Source organism: Manis javanica, chromosome 2 (assembly GCF_040802235.1).
Source record: "Manis javanica isolate MJ-LG chromosome 2, MJ_LKY, whole genome shotgun sequence".
In the NCBI taxonomy this organism is placed as follows: Eukaryota; Metazoa; Chordata; class Mammalia; order Pholidota; family Manidae; genus Manis; species Manis javanica.
In genome coordinates this window covers 42,683,228-42,695,277 of record NC_133157.1, presented here as the reverse complement: position 1 = coordinate 42,695,277, position 12,050 = coordinate 42,683,228, and the positions used below count along the sequence as shown (strand labels likewise).

Below are 12,050 nucleotides of genomic sequence, written 5' to 3'. Positions count from 1 at the left end.
TTACAGACCTTTTACCAGCACTCTTCATTTAATACTTGAATGCGATTTTTGTGCTCCCTGCATTTGTGAACACATGTATTCTAGATGTTGGTGAAAATTTAAGCAAAACAACATAATGGAGCTGGCCACTGCTTTGACAGTTTCAGAATGGAGAGCAAAACGATTCAAAGTCTGGCACTGTGTTGGAGGGCTTTAACATGCTGATTGTTTAGTATTTGCCAAATAACAGTATAATGTTGAACAGAAAACTAACACTATCTGTAAAATGATAAATAATCCATGATAGAAGTGTCAAAAATGTAAAAGATTGAGACGTAGCTAATGGTTACTATAGGGAAGGGGCTGGGGGAGTGGGAAGGGTGAGGGGGATAAAGAGACACAAAAATATCAATCATAATTTAAGTTGGTCCCAGGGATGGTAGTACAACATGGAGAATATAGCCAATGATTCTGTAACATCTTCCTGTGTTGACAGACAGTAACTGCCCTGGCTGGGGTGAAGACTTAATAAGAGGAGTAGCTATTGAACCACTGTGCTGTATATCTGAAACTAATAGAAGACTGTATATCAACAATTCTTCAATTTTTACAAATGTAAAGGAAAATAGTAGTTTCTACAGTCATTTCTACTGATCGTTGACTAAACTTAGCATAGAGATTGGGGGGGAAAACTAGGCCCAGCAACTAAGTAGCCATGTGATCTACAAACACTCTAGAGCTTCCCTTTCATTATATACAAGGTAAGAGTGTTAAACAGGGTGATTTCTTAGGTCCTCTTTTAGCCAAAAAGTACTATGATTGACCCTTTGCGCCACAATATTTCTGCCTCCATGGAGCACAGATTCTTATGTATGAGTTTCTGACTTTCAAGAATGCCTAACTGACAGATCACTGGCTAGCCTAATAAACACTGCACGTTCTAGGTCTGGCTACCCATGAGAAACACTGATCAAATAACATTTACAGGGATCCTTAAATTAGCTATTTGTAGAAACTCAAGGCAGACGCAACATCCTCCTCCCAATTTTACTTCTATTCCTTATATGACTTGTTCAAAACCAAAAAGAAGCAGGATGCTCTTCTCTCCTCTCATGTATGGCAGTTCACCAGCACACTCCCCTCACATACACATTACCTATACTCACTTCATACACATCACAGACTTACTAAAAGAGTAATAAAATCATAGGGTCAAAGAACAAATGCCACAGAGTGCAGTTTACTGGAGTGCCAATTTTAAAACCCTTAAATCCTTTAAAAGTTAAATAAGAAAGAGAATCATTTACTATGCCCAAAGAGGCATACCTAGGAATAAGTAGGAAAGACTAGGAGTGTAACAGGGATTCTTAGTAATACCTAATACAAAAAGGTTAGGACAGTCAGGCAAACCAGGTTGTGGAAGATTGGACCTTGCCTAATGACCTAAAGGGAAGGCCACACATACCTTATTATTTCCTGGAACCAGAGAGAAAGGAGAACTGTTCTGCCTTTCTTAATTCCTGGACAATTCTGGTGATCTCACATCTTGGACATCTCTTTGCTCTGTTTGGTGGTACTTCTTGTATTATGTGCAGCCCTGAAAAGATGCCTCCAACACCATATCTAAAATAAGAGAAGGAATGTATTCCAGGGAGACAGGAAAATGCCCCACCCCCTGCTCTGTCATGGCTCCCTCACTGTGCCGAGGGATCCAGTATGATGGAACCAGATTCACTAGAACCTAGTGCTTTCATGGCCTTCCATGTTAACACTCTTAAAAATGAAAAACCTCATTTAAACTACCGTAAGCTCAAAGAGTACAGAGGCATAAAAAACAGGTGTGTGTCTCAGGTGTGTATTACCTTCTGTGACCTGTAAAGGCATCAATATGACAGTCATGCTTGATCCACTTGAAATTAATCTTTGAACTAGATGTTGAGGCACCTTTACTCAATTCTCAACTGTTCCCCTTTCAACACAGGTTATTCTTGGACATCTAATATTTTCAAAAGTATTCAGCCAATTCCTAGGTCTCTACCAAGGTTGAAAGGACAAGAAAAAGGAAAGATGGGAAGCAAAGGAACCGAGGGAAATTGATTGACATTAACACTGGGTGCAGCACTCTAGGCAGAAGAGGCTGGGATTAGTAGGGATCCACTTACATGTATCCAACAGTATGCTAAGCTTGACCCCAAATTAAAACAGACCCCACTTACAAAATATTCTTTCTCAAAAATTGAACCACAAATCTTATTAAGCTCTTAACTAGTTAAAACAAATATAGTAGATATACAGAAACAAGTTAAATGGCACTTTGAGGAAACAATCAACTTCAGAGTGTGGGACATTCTATAGGACCTCTGATATGGTTTCTCCAAAAAATTATGCAATTAAAAACATGTGTGTGTGTACTGTTCAGAATGAATGAAATTTATATGAGGTAACAACCAGCTGTGATTTGCGGGCCATATTTGGATCCTAACTTGCACAAACCAAATGTAAAAGGTCACTCTTGTGATAATCAGGGAAATTTAAACACAGACTAACTATTAGGTGACATCAGGGACAACTCCTTGTCAGTTACAGAAGTCCTTGAAGTACTTACAAATGAAATGATAAGAGAGTTGAAATTTTCTTTAATGTTCTCAAGAAAAAAGTGGGAAAGTGACTGAAACAAGATGAACAAAATGTTGGTTATTGTTGAAGCTGAGTGATAGGTAGATGCAGGTCCCTTCTCATCTCCTGTGACTATTTCAGAAGTACATAAATATCATTATTGCAACATAATTTATCACAGCACAGAATTGAAATGATCTGAATGCTCTGCAGTAGGGAAAACAATTTTAAACTATGATAAAGCAATCTGATGAAAATTATGCAGCCATGAAAATGACAATATGGAAGACAGCAACAAAGAAAATGCTTGTGAAATTATTTTTAGAATAAGGTCTATATCCCTAATATGATCATAACTCTTAAAAATATGTGTGAATATAAACAGAGTAGAAGAGTATATAAGAAAAAATAAAATAGCAAGTTGATGTGTCATAAAGTGTGGTGGAATGTTTTTCTTCGTGGGGATATAATATTGCTTCTGAAACACATAAAAAGCTGACATGAACAAAACAACCGAAAAAATCAATATGGTCCTGCATATGCTGAAATGTGCCATAATGCAATGGAAATAGCATTGGCTTTAGAGTTGAACAATCTGCAAATTATTTAAACAATCTGAGAATCAGTTTCTTCATCTCTACAGTTAATATAAAGTATCTACTCTTCAGGGATACTGCAAGGATTAGAGATGTAGACAAGCACCTATACAATACCTGGCATGAAGTAAACATTCTATAAACAGTACTTATTCCTATTGTCATATTAAGGGTGGGAAACTTCTGACAAAAGAGACAAAAGGGAGGTGGGCTGATGGTAAAGTGGCTGTAGACTTTTATGGTAATATGTCTTTTGCAGAAAAGAAGAAGATAGGGCAAAATAAACTGAGGCCTTAAAATCTTCTCTGGGCCAGGTGGAGGGAAGGGCTAGCTGGAGAGGGACTAAGTCTTGTATGGGGGCGCTGGTGCAATGAAGCAAAGGTAGGCAGTGGAAAGGTGAATAAGGCCACCCTAAAGGAAGAATGGGGGAGACAAATAATATGACTCTATGTTCAAACTATCCTGTAGCTTCAAGCAAAGCTTAAGTTCTAGAGGAAGGAGAAAAAGAGCACAAAAGGAAGAAACTAGAAGGAAGCACCTAGAGGACTCCAAATCTGAATGGGGTGCAAGACACACTCAGGTACCTCTACATGGGCATAGAGAGATGGGGCCTCAAGACAGTGACAGACAATTCCTCACTGGGACTGTTAAGATGGATGACAGAGTTTTGGGGTTTGAATGAATTCATGCAGCAGTATCTCATCCTGAACATTAAGACCTGAAAGGGGAACATTCCAGGTAGATGGCAAGGTTCTACGGCAAAGCTATTCAAGAACTCTGGCTAACAAACCCTGAGACCAGTGCATTACTGTACCTCCTTATGCCATCCTCAAAGATAATTTGTCCCATTACAATCACCAAGTCAATTGTATTTATCAATATTTATAAATATATGTAGCTCTCCAAGTCTTTGAGCAAACAATTACTCTTTTCTCTAACGTCTTCACACTAAAAGCTCCCTACTAACCTCAAATTATTGGTTGCATGTAACAAGAGTGTAGGGAACATTGGTTCAGCAAATGATCCATCAGCACCTACTATGTGCCAGGCATGTAAAATGAATGGCATGGACTCCAGTGTCAAGGAACTGACCATCCAGTGAAGAAGACCAGTGTACCTACAAATAAGCATGATCCTGCAAGTGAACTTCATAATGTTCAACATGCTGTGGAATTGAGAACAGAGCTCATTAGACGTGAGGCAAGAAAGTAGGAAAAGAAAACATTGCTGACAGGTGATGCTGCGTGAGACCCTGGGGAAGAATAGTTGGTCAGCAGACAGGGACAAGAAGGTGGCCCGTTTCAATACGTGCCTGGCACGATAGCTTAGTGAGAGGTGGTGCAAGACTGAAACTGTGGAAATTACCAGAAAACACAGTAAGCATATAGAGGAGTGGGAGTTGGGTAGCGCTCTGGAGAGCAAAATCAGTCAGGCAAATAGCCAGCAGAGTCAAGACAAAAGTAAAAACCAATCTCTCTTAACTTGTAAGGAAAGACTTTTAGAGAGAGAAGAAATGCATTGCTTGTCTCTGAGCTCTAACTATAATCAGGTGATTCAAAGTGAGTCATCACCAGCTGAAGTGTAAGAAGACTCCAAGAACAGAACTAATTCTGGTCATGGACAGATTTCAGCAGCTGCTACCAAACCTACTTTTCAGGGTGTTAGTGGTGGGGTGAGCCTTCCTGGAGAAAGTTGCTTTTACCCTCCCTTTTTTTCTGGAATCATGCCTCCTTTTTTCTTCTGGCTTTTTCTTCTGTGGTATTTAGACTAGAAATTGCAATGGAAAAACACTTGGTCTCTGTGGTGTGAGCTCTCTGGTACTGTAGACCTCCAACAAATGGCCATTCAAAACCACCCCTGGTGAGGCCCTGATTGACAGAAGCAGAGCCTCTGTTTTGACAGAATGACCTAGTCTAGGGACATATTTTTACTAGAGGGAACTATCAATATATCTTCAAATCCAAAGTCAGATCCAAGGAAAACTTTATGAGACCTGCAAAGTCCACTGTGTGCCACACAGGAAGGCACTTATGAACATGGGTCTCTCAGAAGCAGAAAAAGAACAAGAAACCAAACAAGGCTGTGTACCTCCTTAGTGGTGGGTACCACGGTGAGCACTTTATATGTGTTGTTTGATGTTTTTCTTTCCTTATTTCACCCCAGTTTATTCTTTCAAGTATCTCAGAGTCGTCTACACATTATATCATTTCCACTGAGGAGGAATGTGGAGATGATTAGCACAAGGAGACTGCCAGGGCTAGAATGAGGGAACACCTATTTCTTCAAACTCCTGGGTTACATATTCTTTATAAGAGTCCCCACTATTTTTCAGATGACAGGGCATTTAAGGATACACACTGACATGATAATTATTATTTCTTAAAATACACAGTTGGCATAAAAAATACTAAATACTCCATGAGTTTTACCTTGTACTAGTACATCCTGCTGTTGCAAAATCAGTATATTTTCTGGAACTGGTTGCTGATGTGAGAATGAACCCAGGAAAAAGTTAAGAAAGCTTTATTAGGACTTAGCTGTGCCACCTGGCAGACTCCCTGGAGATGGCCATGCACCCTGACCACTGATTTACATTCTTCTTTGCTGCATGCTTGCCTGTGCTTATTAGACTATTAAAATATTAATAAGGTCTTGGTATCTGTCATAATTAATTTTAGAGAGTAAAAAGGACATGCTGAGCCATAGGATTGATAGATTTGTAGAAGATGTTAATCATAACACTCATTACTCAGCTAAGTTACTTTTCTTCAGGTGGCTTTTCTCCACTTATCATTTTCAATATTTAACTATTTGTCATCTGCAACTATGTGCACACTTGTTCCTTGGAAGTCTGTTTATATATGTATTTTTATCATGTCTTTATAGCAACAATTTATTAAACAGTGCTGTGCTCCATCACAAAATGACAACATCTTCTGACAAATATCTAGAGAATTCAGCTAAGAAATGAGTAGATTGTTAAACCTGGCATAAAAATAGTATATTCCTGCTTTTGAAATGAGAAAGCTGAAGCAGAAAGTTAAATGACTTCCTAAGAACTAACATGCATGAAGATACAATCTTTTCTAATTCCAGAAGCTTGAAATGTACCAAGGTTAGATTTGGGGTGTGCATTTAACAAAGGCAAACTCAGGTATTTCCCTTACTCCCAAACTTCAGAGTATATGACTCAAACATAAAGGTAACTAAAAGGGTTTTTTTTGGTTACCTAAAATCTTCAACACAAATTACATATAGAGGAAAAGAACAAATCATGAAGTCCTTAAGAAGTAATCACAAATTCTCTAAAGATAATGATTCTGATCCTTCTTTATGGCTGAATGCCATCACACCCGTGTTTCCACCATCCTCTTATTCTCCTCAATCTATTCCCACAATCATTTCTAAGAGATTAGTACTTCCTTTGACCCAAAATGGGATGGTGATGGCAAAATGTATAAGCCACAATCTAAAGTTGCAAAGGCTTATGAGTCATGCCCAGTCACATACAGCACAATCTACATCTAAATACTCAAGTCAAATCAATGGTCACGCCGCCGTACTTCAGAGCTCTGTGACTGCTTACTGCAGTAGCCTAGCCCTCCAGGAAGAGTGCTTGGGTGAAAGGGTAATGAATGCAGATGGAACCAGAAAATAATTTGGCTGGTTGCATTATCACCAACACTATGTATTGAACACTTCTTAATGAGGCTTCAAAAGGCAGCAGAAACGCTTTCAATCTGGAAGTTGATGTAGTCTCAATTGTGCTTTCCCTGACTATCTTTATCACAAATCAGCACGTGTTACCTCTCTTGTTAACATGGCCAGCACAGCTTTTCATTACCCAGACTCACAAAATGACAATCACCAAGTCAATTTAAATATAGTTGAAATAACAGTAGTCTGTTTTGCTTGTTCCTCTTAGGCCACAACCAAAATTCGAAAAAATACAACAATAACAAAAACCCAACCAAACAAACCATTGCGGGAGGTGGTTTCAACTTTCAATGCTGTGTAATTCATGCTTAAATTGACAATCTAGATTGCATTTCAGGACTTTAAAGAAGCTCACTATTTTTATACCGTAAAATGTTAAGTCTCAGCCCACCTTCCAGAAACATTCAATAATGAATTCCATGAACAAGAACATTATATAAAATGGGATGCTCTGGAAACAGGGTGCTGTAATCAACTCATGATTCTCCACAAACTGCTTCTTACTTTCTACTGCTATTATTAAAAATCTTCTGAAAATTAGTTCTCTTTCCATCTGTGGTATTCAGAATTGAAAGCTTCTTGGTTGAAAACTGCCTGTGGGTTAATTCACATCCTGAAATTGGTTATCAGCCCACGTTCCTGTAAGGGCAGAAAGTGTAAAAGGAGGACCAGAGGATGTTAATACCACAGACATCCTGGAAGTTGCTACTTCTCCAGTTATTCCTGACATGAACATGTTCTCTTGTGACCTTTCTCTAACCCTAAGGCGGGTGTGGCAGGGACGGGTGAGGGTGAGTATGGGTGTGTGTGAGAAGGGATAAACACTATGGCTATCGGAATAGGGCTCCAGGTAACTGACATTGGCTCCACCATGGACAGAACTACTGACGCTCTTTGCCAACTTCTCAGACAGAGAGTGGCTCTTTCTGTCTCAACCTAACCAACTCTGCCATAATAATGCAACTGAGTAACACTGAGGACTGAGGTGTGTGTCTCCCTCCAAATTCACATGGTGATGCCCTACCCCACTGTGTGGTGGAATTCAGAGATGGGGCTTTTGGGAGGTAAACAGGTTTACATGGGGTCAGGAGGGTGGGGCTTCAGGGACTCCTGTCATTGTGAGAGACATCACAGTCTTGTTTCTTTCTCTGTCCAAGTGGTAGTAGGAGCACACATCCAGATGGCCACAGTCTACAGGCCAGGAAGAGAGCTCTCATCAGGATTCCGCCATGCTGGCACCCTGATTCCACACTTTCCAGACTCCAGAACTGTGAGAATACAGATTTCTGTTGTTTTTTAGCCACCTAGTCTATGGTATTTAGTCATCACGGCCTGCACTGACTAAACCAGATGGAGAGACAGGGAGATTGAGGGGAGAATCATTTCCATAAAAGGAATTGTTCTAAATGCAGTGGACAGCTCTCTCATCTCCTTCATACTCATAATATATGAAAGTTGCATTTATGTACATACCCTGTGGCCAGTGCCCAAGGCTGCCACTCTTAAAACAGCCAACAAAACCATTAAGATTTGAGGAACCATAGAGTGAATACAGCCCTTCTGAGAAGATGGAGCAGTCAATTCCATTTTCTACTCCATTTGCAGCAGATATGAGCAAAAGTGCTTCCTGACCCATTCAGGAAGGAGCTGGGGCCCTGCCAGTAGGCAGGCCAACTTGGGGACAGACTGTGGGCCAGGTACATGAGTGCTAAAGTGCCCTGCTGCATCTAGGCCCTCGCCGTGCCTTGCACCTTTGCACCCCCTCTCGCCTCTGTGGTATCTGGTAAATGGAAGTGAGTTAATAACTGAAGAGATCACTGGACTCCAACAAAGACTATCTTAACAGGAGAGGAAAGACTTCTAAATTCCATTATGTAAACCAGGTTTCCTCAGTTCTGACTTTCGCAAATCTGAAGCTTTCTGTTTGACTCCATCGAGCTCTGTTACATTAGGGCTCACGCCAAGCTATGATACACAGCTAGGGTTACCAGATACCAATGGTCAAAAGTGAAGAAGTGCTCAGAGACAAGTCAGTTTCTAACAAACTAAGTTTTGCCCTGCTTAAAAAAAAAAAAAGAATAAAATGTCAATGCCATGCAAGTATAGAGATGGAAATGAAAGCTGTGCCAATCACTGCAAACTTTATTTTTTAAAAATAAAATTGATTTGGATCTATTTGAGAGAACTGCTGGGAGATGCAAGTTTTACTTTTAGATACATCACTTGCTTTTGTTTCCTATCTGGGCTCAAAAGGAATATTGCCAGTGTTTTTCTGGTGGCACAATGCAGTTCTAGAAGAGTTAAAATAAGAAACCCTACCTGCTTAATCTGCCAGAAAACACAGGAGAGGAGTAATCAGCCCTGAGAAGAGCTGCTCTGAATGAGGTATGCCTGGCTGCTTTAGACCATGTTGTTTGTCAGTCTTTCAAAATTCAAGTCATTACCAGATGCTGATCTACTATAATATTGTGATATTTTATCTGATTACACTTACCTGATTGTGCCTTATCTGCTATTTGCCTTCCCATTCTTCCATGTATATTAAATGCAGGTGCTTTTATTATTCTGAGAGCTAGAAAGTGTTGACTGCTCTGAATATAAATGGGGATATTATATCATTAACTTGCTCCGAAAGCAGGGCCATTCACTGTGTAAATCACATGCAAGGTACCTAGTGGAGACACAATAAACCATAATGTCTTGAGAAAGAAAGCAATGAGGAATGGATAAGGAGATAAACATTTAAGGCATTGTTAAAGAAAGGTAATCTTCAAAATCCTATTTGGTTCTTTCAAACTAGCATTTGTTGATAATATAACCTTTATATTAGAAACTTTTAAGTTCATAAGAAAAAAAACTTTGGGGGAAGGCATCATAACATGGAATGTTATCACTAAAAGGATTTCATAAAAACACAATCACTAACATTCTATGGCTTGTCTAAAGACATTTTGAAAGTATCAGGCTAATCTTTTAGAGAAGTACACTTACTTGGCTTTGGCATATGTGTACCTACCTGAGTGTATGGCTTTAACAAGGTGAACAAATGGCCAAATGTTTCATGCATTTCCAGATGTTCAAAGGTGAAGAGTTTAGAATGTGGTTGCAAATTTCGAAGGAAGTGATAGGCAGTGAATTATGGCAGGACTGTGACTATGTGCAGCTGCCCAACAGTTTGGGGTTATATGCTCTGCTTAGTTGCCACTATCTTGGCCTCACTAAAAGTTAATCCACAGTTATTCAAGTGTAAAGTTTCAGGAAATCCATTTTTGGAGCAAATGCTATGTGCAAGTTTAAATGAGCCACTGCCCTCTGTTGGACAGAAGATCAGATGGTCTGTTAATTTATCAGTGTGTCAGATTCCCCTGCTGATGTCACAGCTGGGAACCAGGCCTTGTAAGGGGACACAGCTTATGCTCTGCCTGAAGTAGTGCAGCCCAGAGTCACTGACTAAGACCGAAGAGAACAAGTACAAGGCAACTGGGAACAGGAATAAGGTTCTCTCCCATATGCATCAACAAGGATGAAGTTTCTGCTCTCACTTCCCTCCCTAAATCCAAGTGCTGGCTGACCAAAACACATAATGCAGGTTCTACTCCTCCCTCCTTGCCATTCACCATTAATATAAATGTATACAACAGCCAAATTTATTTTAACTAAACAAATATATGTTTAAAACATCCCCTTAGGTGGAAGTTGCTCTTTAATCAGACAATTCTTTATTATTCTAAAATTATATGCATGAAAACAAAACATAAATAAGAAAGATGACCTCATCATTTCAACAGTTCCATATACACATATTTTTTCAGGAAAGACATTGCACTAGGTTTCTCATAATGTCACTAAACTTATTTTTTTCATAAAAGTAACTTTAATTGGACATTATTTTACATTTTTAGGAGATCTATTCTGGAAAAAATTGTGAAAACTAGTGAAAAGTCAAAATAAATATCCCAAATGTAAAAGGTTAACCTACAAGTCCTTCACAAAAGAGTACAGGAAAATATGTTCATGGCTTATGGGTAGCCAAGATTTCTTAGTTCACAGAAAGCAATAATCATGAAAGAAAAAAAATTAGTCTTCATCAAAATTGAAAACCTTTCCTCATCAAAAGACACCATTAAGAAAATGAATAAGCAAGCCATAGACTTGGAGGAAACAGTGGCAAAACATGTATCTGACAACAGACTGCTATCCAGGATATACAAAGAACTGAGACAATTCAACAACAGAAAGACAAGCCACCCAATTAAAAACGGGCAAAAGATTTGAAAAGTCAAAAAGTATATATACATGAATGGCAAATAAGCACATGAAAAAGTGATCTATGTCATGGTCATTAAGGAAATGCAAATTGAAACCACAAGGAGACACCACCACATACCTATCACAATGGCTGAGGTTGAAGAGACTGACACCGCCTGTCAGTGGATGAGGTGACCTGGAGCGACACTGTCAATGGTAGGATAAAATGACACACCCACCCTGGGAAAGGTCTGGCAGTTTCTTCTAAAATGAGACATGTATCTATCCTATGACCAGCAGTTCCACACATAGGTATTTACCCAATATAAAAGCAAATACATTCACAAAAAGACTTGTGTGTTCATAGCTGCTTTGTTCATATGGCTAATCATAGAAGCAGTCCCAGTGTCCATCCATATGTGAACAGATAAATAAATGGTGGTAAGCATTGAAATCAACAACAAAGGACACATTACTGATGCATGAGAGAACATAGATAAATCTTACAAATATTATGCAGAGAAAAAGGGTTTTACACAAGAGTACATATTGTATGATTTAATTTACATGATGCTAGAATGGGCAAAATGATCTACAATAGAAAATTCCAGAATCGAGGTCGCCTCTAGGATTTGCAGGAGAGATTCACTGGGAAGAGGAATGAGAAAACTTTCTGTGTTACATACTTCCCCTAAATAATTCAGATGACTATAATTAATTAGGGTTTAATATTTGTTTACATTTTTCTTTTGATGTAAAATTTACAATGACATGCACCTTCTTAGGGGTACATATATTGCTGTCTGCCATTTATTTTGATGTACATCACAAATAATAAGATGAATTAATGGATAGATAGCTATGCAACAAAGCACATATAGTAAAATGTTAATG

General features: G+C 38.9%; 1 protein-coding gene across 4 annotated transcripts in view; it reads right to left on the bottom strand.

Moving 5' to 3' along the window:
* The window catches only part of CAAP1 (caspase activity and apoptosis inhibitor 1), a 121,543-nt gene that overhangs the window by 27,010 nt on the left and 82,483 nt on the right, over nucleotides 1–12,050 (bottom strand). For all 4 annotated transcript variants that reach the window (XR_012127679.1, XR_012127680.1, XR_012127682.1 and 1 more), the window contains exon 6: nucleotides 9,403–9,579. The gene's annotated coding sequence lies outside the window, so the exon portion shown is untranslated. The remainder of the gene's footprint in view (nucleotides 1–9,402; nucleotides 9,580–12,050) is intronic.